Source organism: Grammomys surdaster, unplaced genomic scaffold (assembly GCF_004785775.1).
Source record: "Grammomys surdaster isolate TR1022 unplaced genomic scaffold, NIH_TR_1.0 234, whole genome shotgun sequence".
NCBI lineage: Eukaryota > Metazoa > Chordata > Mammalia > Rodentia > Muridae > Grammomys > Grammomys surdaster.
Genome location: NW_021604679.1, coordinates 243,245 through 254,552, shown reverse-complemented (window position 1 = coordinate 254,552; position 11,308 = coordinate 243,245).

Genomic DNA, 11,308 nt, shown 5'->3' with positions numbered 1-11,308 from the left:
CTCAGTTGGATCACCTGAAATAGAAACACTGATACCTTTTTTAAAAAAATAACAGTTATATTTTCAGTTGTGACTTCTGTTCAATTACAGGTATATAGCAGTGATACCAGGATCATGCTGTCCACATTAGGACTGGCTGTTAGAAGAGCAGAGTTGCCCTGTTCATTTAACTCAAGATGTTAGTTTTATTAATGTGACATTTTTTAAAACACCACCAAGCTATAGTTTTATATCATTTAACTTGTTATTGCAAAGTCTACTCATTTAATTCCAAATTCTGAAAAATGGGAGAATGAAATGGTTGACAATGGATATACGTAATGTTATGGCCCAAAGGCAGGTATGCCTAGGGATTAGGGGTAGAATGGAGGATTTACAAAGGGAATAAAAAGAGAATGGTTGGATTGGTTCAATGAAAAACAGTGGAGATGAGACAAAAAAGCGTTGTTATGGTCTGGATTCGCTTGTGGGAACAAAACAGTGGTAGCAGCCCTGGGTCTGCACGGAGTCCCATGGGCTTTTCACGCCAGTGGGTCCCACAAACAGGAGAAAGTCTGGAGTTCATAAAGGCTGGAAGCTTTGGCAGCAGCAGGCCCCAATGATAGGAGAAGTCCGTGGATTCCAAGAGTTTTATTGCCATGTTGTGGTAGTTGGATCTGGATGTGTGCACTCCCAGTTCAGCCAGGGGAGAGCTGGCTTAAATAGGGGAGGGGGAAGAGGGGCTGAGAAACGGAATAACTTAATTAAGCTGGTCTTTAGGTAACTCATGAGTATGGAAATCTCTCGATGCTGAAGCCTGTAGTCACGCCCTCTACCTGTAGGTATGGATGATGAAGCAAACTTCTCTGGGAGGAGCTACTCTGAGCCAAACGTGTCTGTAAGGTTCAGGTTAATGGGGATGTAGGCCGTGTGTAGGAGTCTGGAATCTGGGGTGTGGGGAGATACTTGCCGTCCCTACTCAGGCAATGGTCACCTGTTGGGTCTCTGGCTATCTCAAACCCAGTGCTCTACCGGGGAGACCAAATCATCCCTTCACAACCCTTCATTCCCTCACAGAAAACAGGATCGTATGAATGCGAGACTGTTGTAGGTTGGAGAATAAATATACAGCACACGCAAAAAATGAAGACATAAATGTGATTTTGTCAGAGTGGGACCTGGAATGACGTAAGAGGGGATGAGGATAAAAGGGATGTCTTTTGAAATTATGGGAAAAACATGAACACATGAAAATGAAATATAACTGGTAATGAAAGATATGTATAAGTCTCTGGTGAAATATTACATAATATATTACAGAGAATTTCTTGAAGAAACAAGAATAGACACCCACTCAAAGGACAAAGATAGGAATGACCTTTGTTGGGAGGGAGAAATATGACTGGAACGAGGACATTCACACCCTATGGTTTCTGTTTCTTCTGTGAAAAACAAAAGAGCAATTTACCTGCTGAGAATGGGGAGAGATGATAAATGGGGACAGAAATTCAGAGAAGCCCAATCCAGTTAGGTAACCTGGCACACACTGCAATACTCCCAGCTTACTTCTCGTAGATGGGTGATGTTGAGAATAATTTTAAAATAATCATCATTTGCTATTCGAAGAACTTTGTGTTTTAATATCTGTTAAGAAGAATATGAAAAAGCAAACTTTGCTTAGGTAATTTATCATCTTTGTAGTACAAAGATAAAAGATCAAAGAACCACTATGACATGATTATTACCCAGGGGTATTACAAAGTGCAGAAGGGTATTGCTTGTTTCTTCACAGAGAAACTTAAAATTTTCAAGAGGAAATTAAGAATTCATAGGTACCTACCCTTTTCTTCATAAAAATCAAGATCAAAACACTAGAGAGCATTATATATTAAAACTGAGTTCAGGAGAACTCAGCTTGAGTTTTTTGAGAAAAAAAAAAGGAGAAGATGTGGCTTTAATAAGTCTAACCAAGTAGCTGGAGAAATGGCTCAGTGGATAAGAGCATTGGCTAATCTTGTAGATATGCAGAGAAAAGTTCCTGGTGTCTACATGGCAGTTCACAGCTGCCTATAACTGCAATTTCAGGGGCCTGATGCTGTCTTCTGGTCTCTGCAGGTTCTGCGCTCACATGGTTCACATACATATACTTATGTGAACAGACATACATGTAAAATAAATCAATCTTTTTGAAAGGCTGGCAGAGAATTAAAAGTTGTTTTCTATAGCTTCTCAAGAGTTATTCTTGTTGCCTCCAAAGATGTATACAAATAGTACCTCTCTACCTTGTCTATTCTGAATACACTCCATTTGTGCTACTTGTATTAATAATGACTGTTTTCAAGTAATTACTTGTGAGCTATTTTGTATTCTAGAAAGCAAGAGAAAAACTCTATCTTCCCATAAAGTTCCTAGTTCCAAAGACAACTGAATAACAGAATCTGTGACCACTTCACCTTTACATTTTAAAAAACTTATTGTCTATTAAAATTAATACTCCTTTTTGTAGTAAATATTTATTATTTAATTAATTTTTTGAGTATATCTTACATGAGTACTATGCTTAGATCATTCCCACCTTCTCCTCTCCTCTGCTGATCCATCTCTGTCTTTTCATGGTTTTCCAGACTTCCTGGATGTTTTGTGTCAGGAATTTTTTAAATTTAACATTTTTTTGACTGACATATCAATTTCTTCTATTGTATCTCCTATGTGTTAGATTCTCCCTTCCATCTCCTGTATTCTGTTGGTGATGCTTTCATCTATTGTTCCTGTTCTCTTCCCTAGGTTTTTCATCTCCAGGATTCCTTCAGTTTGTGATCTTCATTGCTTCTATTTCTATTTCAGGTGTTACACAGTTTTATTTGTTTCCTTCACCTGCTTAATTGTATTTTCCTGTAAGTCTGTAAGAGATTTACTTGTTTCCTCTTTAAAGACCTCTATCTGACTATATTTTCCTATATTTCTTTAAAGATATCTATCATCTTTATAAGATAGGATTTTTCCTTTTCTTTTTTATTAATCATTTTATTCATTTATATTTCAAATGATATCCCCCTTTCTGGTTACCCCTCCATAACCACCTCATCCCATCCCCTCTGCTCCCCCTCCCCTTTGCCCCTATGAGGGTGCTCCTACACCCATTCATCAATTCCAGCCTCACCCCTCTAGCATCCTTCTACTCTGGGGCATCAAGCCTCTCACCCCTTCCACTGATGTCAGATAAAGTCATCCTCTGCTACATATGTTTTTGGAGTCCTGGATCCCTATGTGTACACTCTTTGGTTGGTGGTTTAGTCCTTGGGAGCTCTGGGTGGTCCAGTTAGTTGATATTTTTCTTATGAGAATCTGAGGTATAGGAGATACGATAGAAGAAATTGATATGTCAGTCAAAAAATGTTCAATTTAAAAAATTCCTGACACAAAACTTCCAGCAAGTCTGGGAAACCATGAAAAGTCACAGAAGGATCAGCAGAGGAGAGGAGAAGGTGGGAATGATCTAAGCATACTACTCATGTAAGATATTCTCAAAATTTAATTAAATAATAAATAAGTATTTACTATTATGGGATTGCAATCCTCTTCAGCTTCTTCAGTCCTTCTGGCTCTTCCATTGGGGTCCCTGGGCTTAGTCCAATGGTTGCCTGTCGGTGGCGTGTACTCGCCAGCGAGATAACACAGACACCAAAGTTCTTCAGCAGATCTTTATTACGATGTTATAGAGGAAAGACCCGCTGGAAAAAGGCCAGCTGGTGGAAACTGGCTGGGAGAAAAGGCCCCGAGCCCCGGGAAGGTCCTGGTTAAATACCCCCTGGAGTGATGTGTACATATCTGGTTGGTTAATTGCCCATAAAATCCTATATGCCTCGGGATGGGCTTGTGACTTCTCGCGCTTTTCCCTCACACAAAGACAGTAAATTACAGAACTTGTGAGAGCGTCGGATTGCCAGAGATGTCTCTGCTTTCCACGGCTCTCTACATCTCCCCCTTTTTGTTTTAAATGAGAATCACAGGCACTGGCCATTTCCCGTGTCTTAGGCTAGTTGAAGTTTTTCCATAGCCAGCACCAAGGAATGGTGAGCTCCCTGTCTTAGGCTAAGAGGGTTGCACCCACACCTGGCATTCTTGCCAGCAAGAATGTGCACCCAGGTTGTGGCCACTCGTAATGCCCGTCATGGGGTAAACTCACACCACATGGTGTACCTCTGGCATATGGCATCAACCTATTCCCGTCGTTGGGACCAATGGCAGCTGGCCTGGAGACAAAAAGATAGAGCTGTCCTTGGTCTGTCTGGCACGGTATCAATCAAAACTCAAACTCAAGACCGATCAAGCAAATTCCATTATGGGGGAATAAGCGATCAAGGACTAATAGTTTGATACAGTCTCTCCCACCTTACCAGGTGCAATGGAAGCAAGTCCTCTGGGTGCAAAGGCTAGGGGAAACCGAGAGAGATGCAAACACCCATCCCTGTGCAATGGAGTCATCTCCTAGGGGTGCAAGGGGTGTTTGTCTCAAAATTCAGGTACCAGAGCTACACAGACAAGGACCAGTCAGACTAAAACTCCTCACTGACCCAGTGCAATGGGCTGAGCCCTTGGGGTGCAGTAGCTGAGGATCTGTTTGCTGGCTATTTCTTTAGCATAGACAACCAGATTTCGGGAGATGAACCTTGTTCTAAGGCTGCAAGTGCTTGGGTAATCACGACTTTGTCACGTTTCTGTTGAACTCTGAGCTTGCAAACCAACCAGAGTATGAACACTAATCCACAACACAGGGTTGTACCAAACAGGCCTACTCCCACCCACTCTTCAAAGAAAGGGAAGGCTGAAGAGATCCAGGTGGAGAGTCCTTCAGTCAGCGAAATGTCCACACGTGTTGAGTTAATGGCTGCCACCACTGCTCGCAACTTCTCGAGAAGTTCATCAAATCCTTCTGACCATTCTCCTGCTAGGTAATGAGACAATTGTCTGGACAAATTAGCTGCTTGAGTAAAGTTTTCATATTGAACACTAGTAATACAGAGTGCTCCCAGACTTCTTTCACATCCCAATTGTGACAATTGAAAGAGGATATCTATTCTTTCTTCTACCAAGTCTAGGCGCTGATTAACAATCATCAATCCGCCTTTCAATTCAGCATTAGCAGAAGTATGGAAGTTGGCTGCCTCTGTCACTGTAGCGGACAGCCGATTTAAGGCTGCTGCTGTTTGGACTTTGGTTGTCATAGCAATCCCAGCAGCTGTAGCTGCAATGGCAGTAACTGATATCTCTGTTATTATGGCTGTAGTTATGCCAAAGTCTCTTCTTTGTCTGAATAATGATAGAGTAGAGGGTGTTTCAACAGGAACAGGAACCCATCGTGGCACTCTGGCAACCATGGCACGTTTAGCTTGTCCAACAGCCCAACACCGAGACATCATGCATGAATCATTAGTGCATTTTTCAAATGAGGAATTGGAAAGAATAAACAAGAAAGGTGGAAAAACACACACTGGTGTAGGTGAAAATACTGTTTGATTTACAATAATCTTGTTAACTCCAGTAATTAACTGAATAGGATTTGTCAACTGAGGGATCGGATCTGCACTCTGTTTCACCATAGTTCCGTTAATAACTCCTGTAAAGGATGTTCTTCCTGTCGCTCCACCCTGGAGAAAGGCTAGCGGGTTGAGGTCAGTACAACTGCCATTAACTCCACAGAGTAGCCATTTGTGAAAAGGATTTATACTAACGCTCTGTAGAAAAGGACCTTTTCTCATTACCGCGTCAGCTCCAGGATCTCCCAACATATTGGGTGAAAAGGAAAAAGTTTCATTGGTATCTGCCCATAGTGTTACTCTGGATTGACAATCAGACCATGGCAGAACAACTCCCTCATCTTCTAGACTACAAAAGGAAGAGACCTTAGGTTGACGAGGATGCTCTCCATCAATAAGTTTGGGTGATAAAAATGTTCCATCTATCCAAATGGCTGTTTGCAAAAAAGACTGTGAGAACTCTTTGACATAACTATTGTCCTTTTCATTATTATTCTTTTTGGTTGTTAATTTAACCCAGCTTCTCTTTTCATAAAACCACCCCAAGGTTCTCTTCGAGAGAGTTATACAGTTTCCTGTCTCAGTAGTCTGAAAACAGAGAGAACCCCGTTCAGGCAAGGAACGATTTTCTCCCAGGGGGGCCTGCATTTTATCATAGGGAAGATAAGGCAGCCCCATGGTTCTATTAGTTGTAAGAAATCTTGGAAACACCATGGCATCATGTCTAACAGGTATAGGTTTAGGAAAAGCAGATAATATAGCCCATCGTTGTTCTCCCCATATACTAGGAACCCAATTTTGGAGGATCCAGATTAGGACTGGAAGCATCTGCAGATGAATTCTTCGGGGTGTCATCTTCAGTCATCACGAGTCTCTGCGTTAGTCGCTCTGGTAGCCAGAATGGATTGTCTTCCTCCTGTGGAAAAACACAGACCGCTCCCCTGGATCCTATTAAAATAGGATCCGGGCCTTTCATTGTCTGGTCAAGACGTCCTTCAACTTGACCATCTCCTTTGGCCTATCAGGCTCTAAGCAATGATGGTCAGCAGCCGAATAGCCCTGACTGTCCAAAATTAAAAATTGAGAGCAAAGAGTGCTATAGAAATGGTGACTCGTGGCACTGAGGGTAGAGCCTCCTCGACTCCCCCTTTTTGTTTTAAAAGATAATATTTAAGAGTGTGATGAGCCCGTTTTATAATGTCTTGTCCTTGAGGATTGTATGGTAGACCTGTCAGGTGAGTCACCTCTATTTGGCAACAAAATTGTCCAAACTTCTGAGACGTATAAGTTGAGAATTTTAGGCTTTCCTCAGGCACTCCAGGCCTCAAGGCAATGTTGGATAACATGTGCTGTCTTTTCTCCCTATAACGGGGAGGCAAAAATGATTCCAGAACAGGTGTCAATAGAAACATGTAAATATTGAAGTCTCCCAAAAGATGGGACATGAGTAACATCCATTTGTCATGATTAATCATGTGTAAGTCTTCAAGGCTTAACACCATTATGAAAATTGAGGACACTGAGAACAAGTTTTTGTTATTTTACTTGTACACTTTCTAGAAATATCAAATTATTGTCTCAAGCTATTATTATTTTGATGATATAAAGAATAAGATTGTATGGCCAATTGTTTCTATATGGTCTATAATTTGAGTGGTATACAATTCTGTTCTGGCATTGTCCTGGGCTCTAGGCAATCTAATGAACCCTTAAATGTCTTATAAAGAAACAGTACATGTTTCTTAAATTAAGCTGTATTTCTATAATTAACTGTAAAATTTGAGAATTAGTAATATCAAAAACGGCAACAATTTTAAGTAGTTACAAACCATGAGCCATATACTGGCTATGAGTGTACCAATTGAAAGCTTGAATTTTCAGCATTTCAAACAGTGTCTACAGCACATAATTTAATTATTTGTGTTGAAGCAGGGGAAAATTCAAGAAAATGAACATGTGATATAATTACATATACTGTCTAATAAATTGATGAGGCATCTGTAAATATAGTAAATATTTTTTCTATGGGCTGCATGTAAATTTATAGGAAAAACAAAAGCATGTATAGAGAACAACTGTTAACAATTTGTCTTATGGATAATGATTATCAATTTTGCCTAAAAACTTTGCCAAGTAATAGGTCAAATATCATTATTTTCCAATAACCAACTTGATTTTTATTTGGAATAAGGAATTAACATTTCATCTAAAATATTTTTAGGATTTTATCTTACAATCTTGTATTAATACTGTAATAATTTCAAAATAAGATGTTCAAACTTTACTTGTAGATAGATGAATCCACATTAATGGTTTCTTTGGCCAAGGTCTGTTGTGAGCACATGAGTAGCAATAATGTAAACAGCCAACAATGTATCATGGTCTATATAATTTATCTTTTAATGACTAACAGCTTATTCTATACTTTTACAAAGCTATCTATTCCTCATCAGTTAACTGTTGAGGGGAATTAGGATTTGTATCTCTCTTGAAAAACATCGAACAGAGGCTCAAATCCTCTTATGGTAAGTTTAAGATGATGTTTTAGCCAATTAATATCTGTTAACTTGATTTTTAAGAATCATTAAAAGTAAACCAATTTTTGTATGTACACCTGTAAGCCAGAAGAGGGCACTAGATCCCACTACGAATAATTGTGAGCCACCATGGGTTGCTGGGAATTGAACTCTTAATATTTGTAGTTGTGAGCCTAGCCTTTAACGGCTGAGCCATCTCTCCAGCCCCCATTATCCATTCTTATTGGAATTTTTTTGTGTGACAATCTGTTTAAGATGTAACTGAATTTTCAAATATTAAAAAGATACTGTCTTTGAATCTTTCTGGAGCAACAAGTACTCTAAAATTTTAAAACTCATTGTATTAGAGCAAGGGCGTATAGAAAAACTCTTTTTAGAGATATCAGTTAACAAAATGAATAAAATACACTGAGAGATTTAAATGTTTAATTTCTGTATTAAAGCAATAACAAATTTTTATATAAGACTATTAATCATTCTTTTTTTTTTTTTTTTTATGAGTACACTGTAGCTGTCTTCAGACACACCAGAAGAGGGCATCCAATCTCATTACGGATGGTTGTGAGCCACCATGTGGTTGCTGGGATTTGAACTCAGGACCTCTGGAAGAGCAGTCAGTGCTCTTAACCGCTGAGCCATCTCTCCAGCCCCAAGACTATTAATCATTCTTTGAGGCAGCCTTTTAATGACATTGTTTCATGGGCTCTCAAGAATCACTAATAAATTCATTGGATTTAAATCTCATCACCTTTACTAGGATGTAAAGGAACAATAAAAACAATCTCTCAAATCTATAATAATTCTATGTATTTACTAGAATGGTAACTGACGTAGGCAAGACAGGCTGTAATGCCTCATTAATGTCATAAATCTTAAATTTGAACTTTGTTTTTGGTTTAACTGAATAAGCAACTCTTTTTAGTTGAATGAGGGATCAGATAAACAGCAGGTTAAAGGCAGTTTTGTCTTTTAATAATTGTTACATCAGCCCCAGTATCTATTAATTCTTATTGGGGAGAGTAGCTTTTATTGTATTTTTCCAAACATTCGGAGCTATTGCCATAGCGGCAAATCTCTCAAACTTCATGGCTGTAAAATTAGCATCAAACCCATGCTTTTGAACTAATTCAGCAAGTTCCTTAATAGAAGTATATTATACCGATGTGTAAACGCAACTTCTTTCTGTAGCTTTAAACACTGGAAAGGCTTGAAACATCTTTCTTTTGTTTTCTTTTGAAAAGAGTTCTGTGTAGCGGCCCGCCTGCATAAGGCAGGGGAGCGCGCGGAGCGCCACAGCGGCTCAGGTTTTCACCGCGGGCGGGGGAGCTCGCACGTGGTTTCTAATCCCCGCCTCTCTTTGTTTTCTATTCTGCTGCTGCAGCTGCCCACGTGAATGGAATCCTTCCGCCTCAAAGAGGACTACTTCTTCATCTCCTTCCGCCTCATAACGGACTATTTTTCCATCTTTCTCCGGTTCCCGCTTAGAGGGATCAGACCTCCCCGATTCATATTCATATAATTTCAGATCTTGCAATTTCTCTACTGGATATAGAGGCTTTTTCTTCGTAAAAGAACTCTCCCAGGGACTCGTCCGGCCCCTACTTCCCTCCCGCAGATCTAATGTCTGGGGAATCTCTGTAGACATGTCTACCCAAGCTTCTATTTGAGTTTGTGAGCACTTCCACCCAGAATCAGTTTCTGATAGGTTTTGTATCCTGAATCTGTCTCAAAATTCCCTGACTCAGCACAGTAGCTGAACTATACTTTTGATCCTGTAATTTCTACAATGAACGTGTGCCTGGCCTCAACTTTCCATTCTGGTGTTCCTTAATCAGATCTCCTTCTAGCCTGTCCCAGGAGGCGAGTGTCAGCGTTCCCGTGCAGGCAAACAGATCTCTCTCCCTAACAAAGTTTTTTCTGCAGAGCTGGTCACAATTGACTGCAAGGCCACATGCTGTTTGTTCCCTTATCTCCAGGAGAATCTGACTCTCAGGGAGAAGGGCTCTGTAGCTCACTCGCCGTTGATTAAGTATGCTAAGCCTCTGCCTGCTCATAAAAACCACCGGATCAAAGCAGCTAGAGCCAAACTTTTTCCTGCCTTGTAAAAACCCCAGAAAAGAGCTGGAAGAAGGGAAAGGACCAAATTTTACTTGTCTGCTGAAACTTGGCAGCCCAGAACGGCTGCTGGAAGGGGGGACAGGGCCGGCTCAAGCGGCAGCAAGATTTGAACAGGCAAACTGGTGAAAGCAATACAATAGCAGGAGGTAATGGGTGAAAGCTGGCACTAAGATAACAAAATTTTCACTGCTGCTTGTGATTTAGGGGAAATATGAAAAGATTCAGGATTAACCATACCTCTCTGATTCTGTCTTCCACTGCAGTCCGTCTTTTTGACGTTTTACTCTGGATGGGAGGACCTCTTCTCCGCAGGGTACCTTCGAATTTCCCGGGTTTGTGGCACCACTTATGTCGGTGGCGTGTACTCGCCAGCGAGATAACACAGACACCAAAGTTCTTCAGCAGATCTTTATTACGATGTTATAGAGGAAAGACCCGCTGGAAAAAGGCCAGCTGGTGGAAACCGGCTGGGAGAAAAGGCCCCGAGCCCCGGGAAGGTCCTGGTTAAATACCCCCTGGAGTGATGTGTACATATCTGGTTGGTTAATTGCCCATAAAATCCTATATGCCTCGGGATGGGCTTGTGACTTCTCGCGCTTTTCCCTCACACAAAGACAGTAAATTACAGAACTTGTGAGAACATCGGCTTGCCAGAGATGTCTCTGCTTTCCACGGCTCTCTACAGTTGCCTGTGAGTATCTGCATCTGTATTGGTCAGATGTTGGTAGAACCTCTCAGAAAACAGCCATATTAGGCTTCTGTCTGCAGGCACTTTTTGGCATCAGCAATAGTGAGGGAGTTTGATGTCTGCAGATGGGGTGAGTCCCTAGATGGGGCAATCACTGTATGACCTTTCCTGCAGTTTCTGTTTCATTTGTTTGTCCCTGTCTTCCCTTTGGGCAGAAATATTTCTGGATTAGAATTTTGAAATGCATGGGTGACCTCATCCCTCAACTTGAGGGCATGTCTATCTACTGGAGGTGCTCTCTATAGGTTGTATCTCCCCTTTGTTGGGTATTTGAGCTAAAGCCATTGGCTCCTGGGAGCCTTTCACTTTCCTGGAGTCTGGGACTTTCTAGTGGCTACCTCCAGTTCCCCATCCCTCATGGCTACCTATTTCTATTCAATTTCCTAACC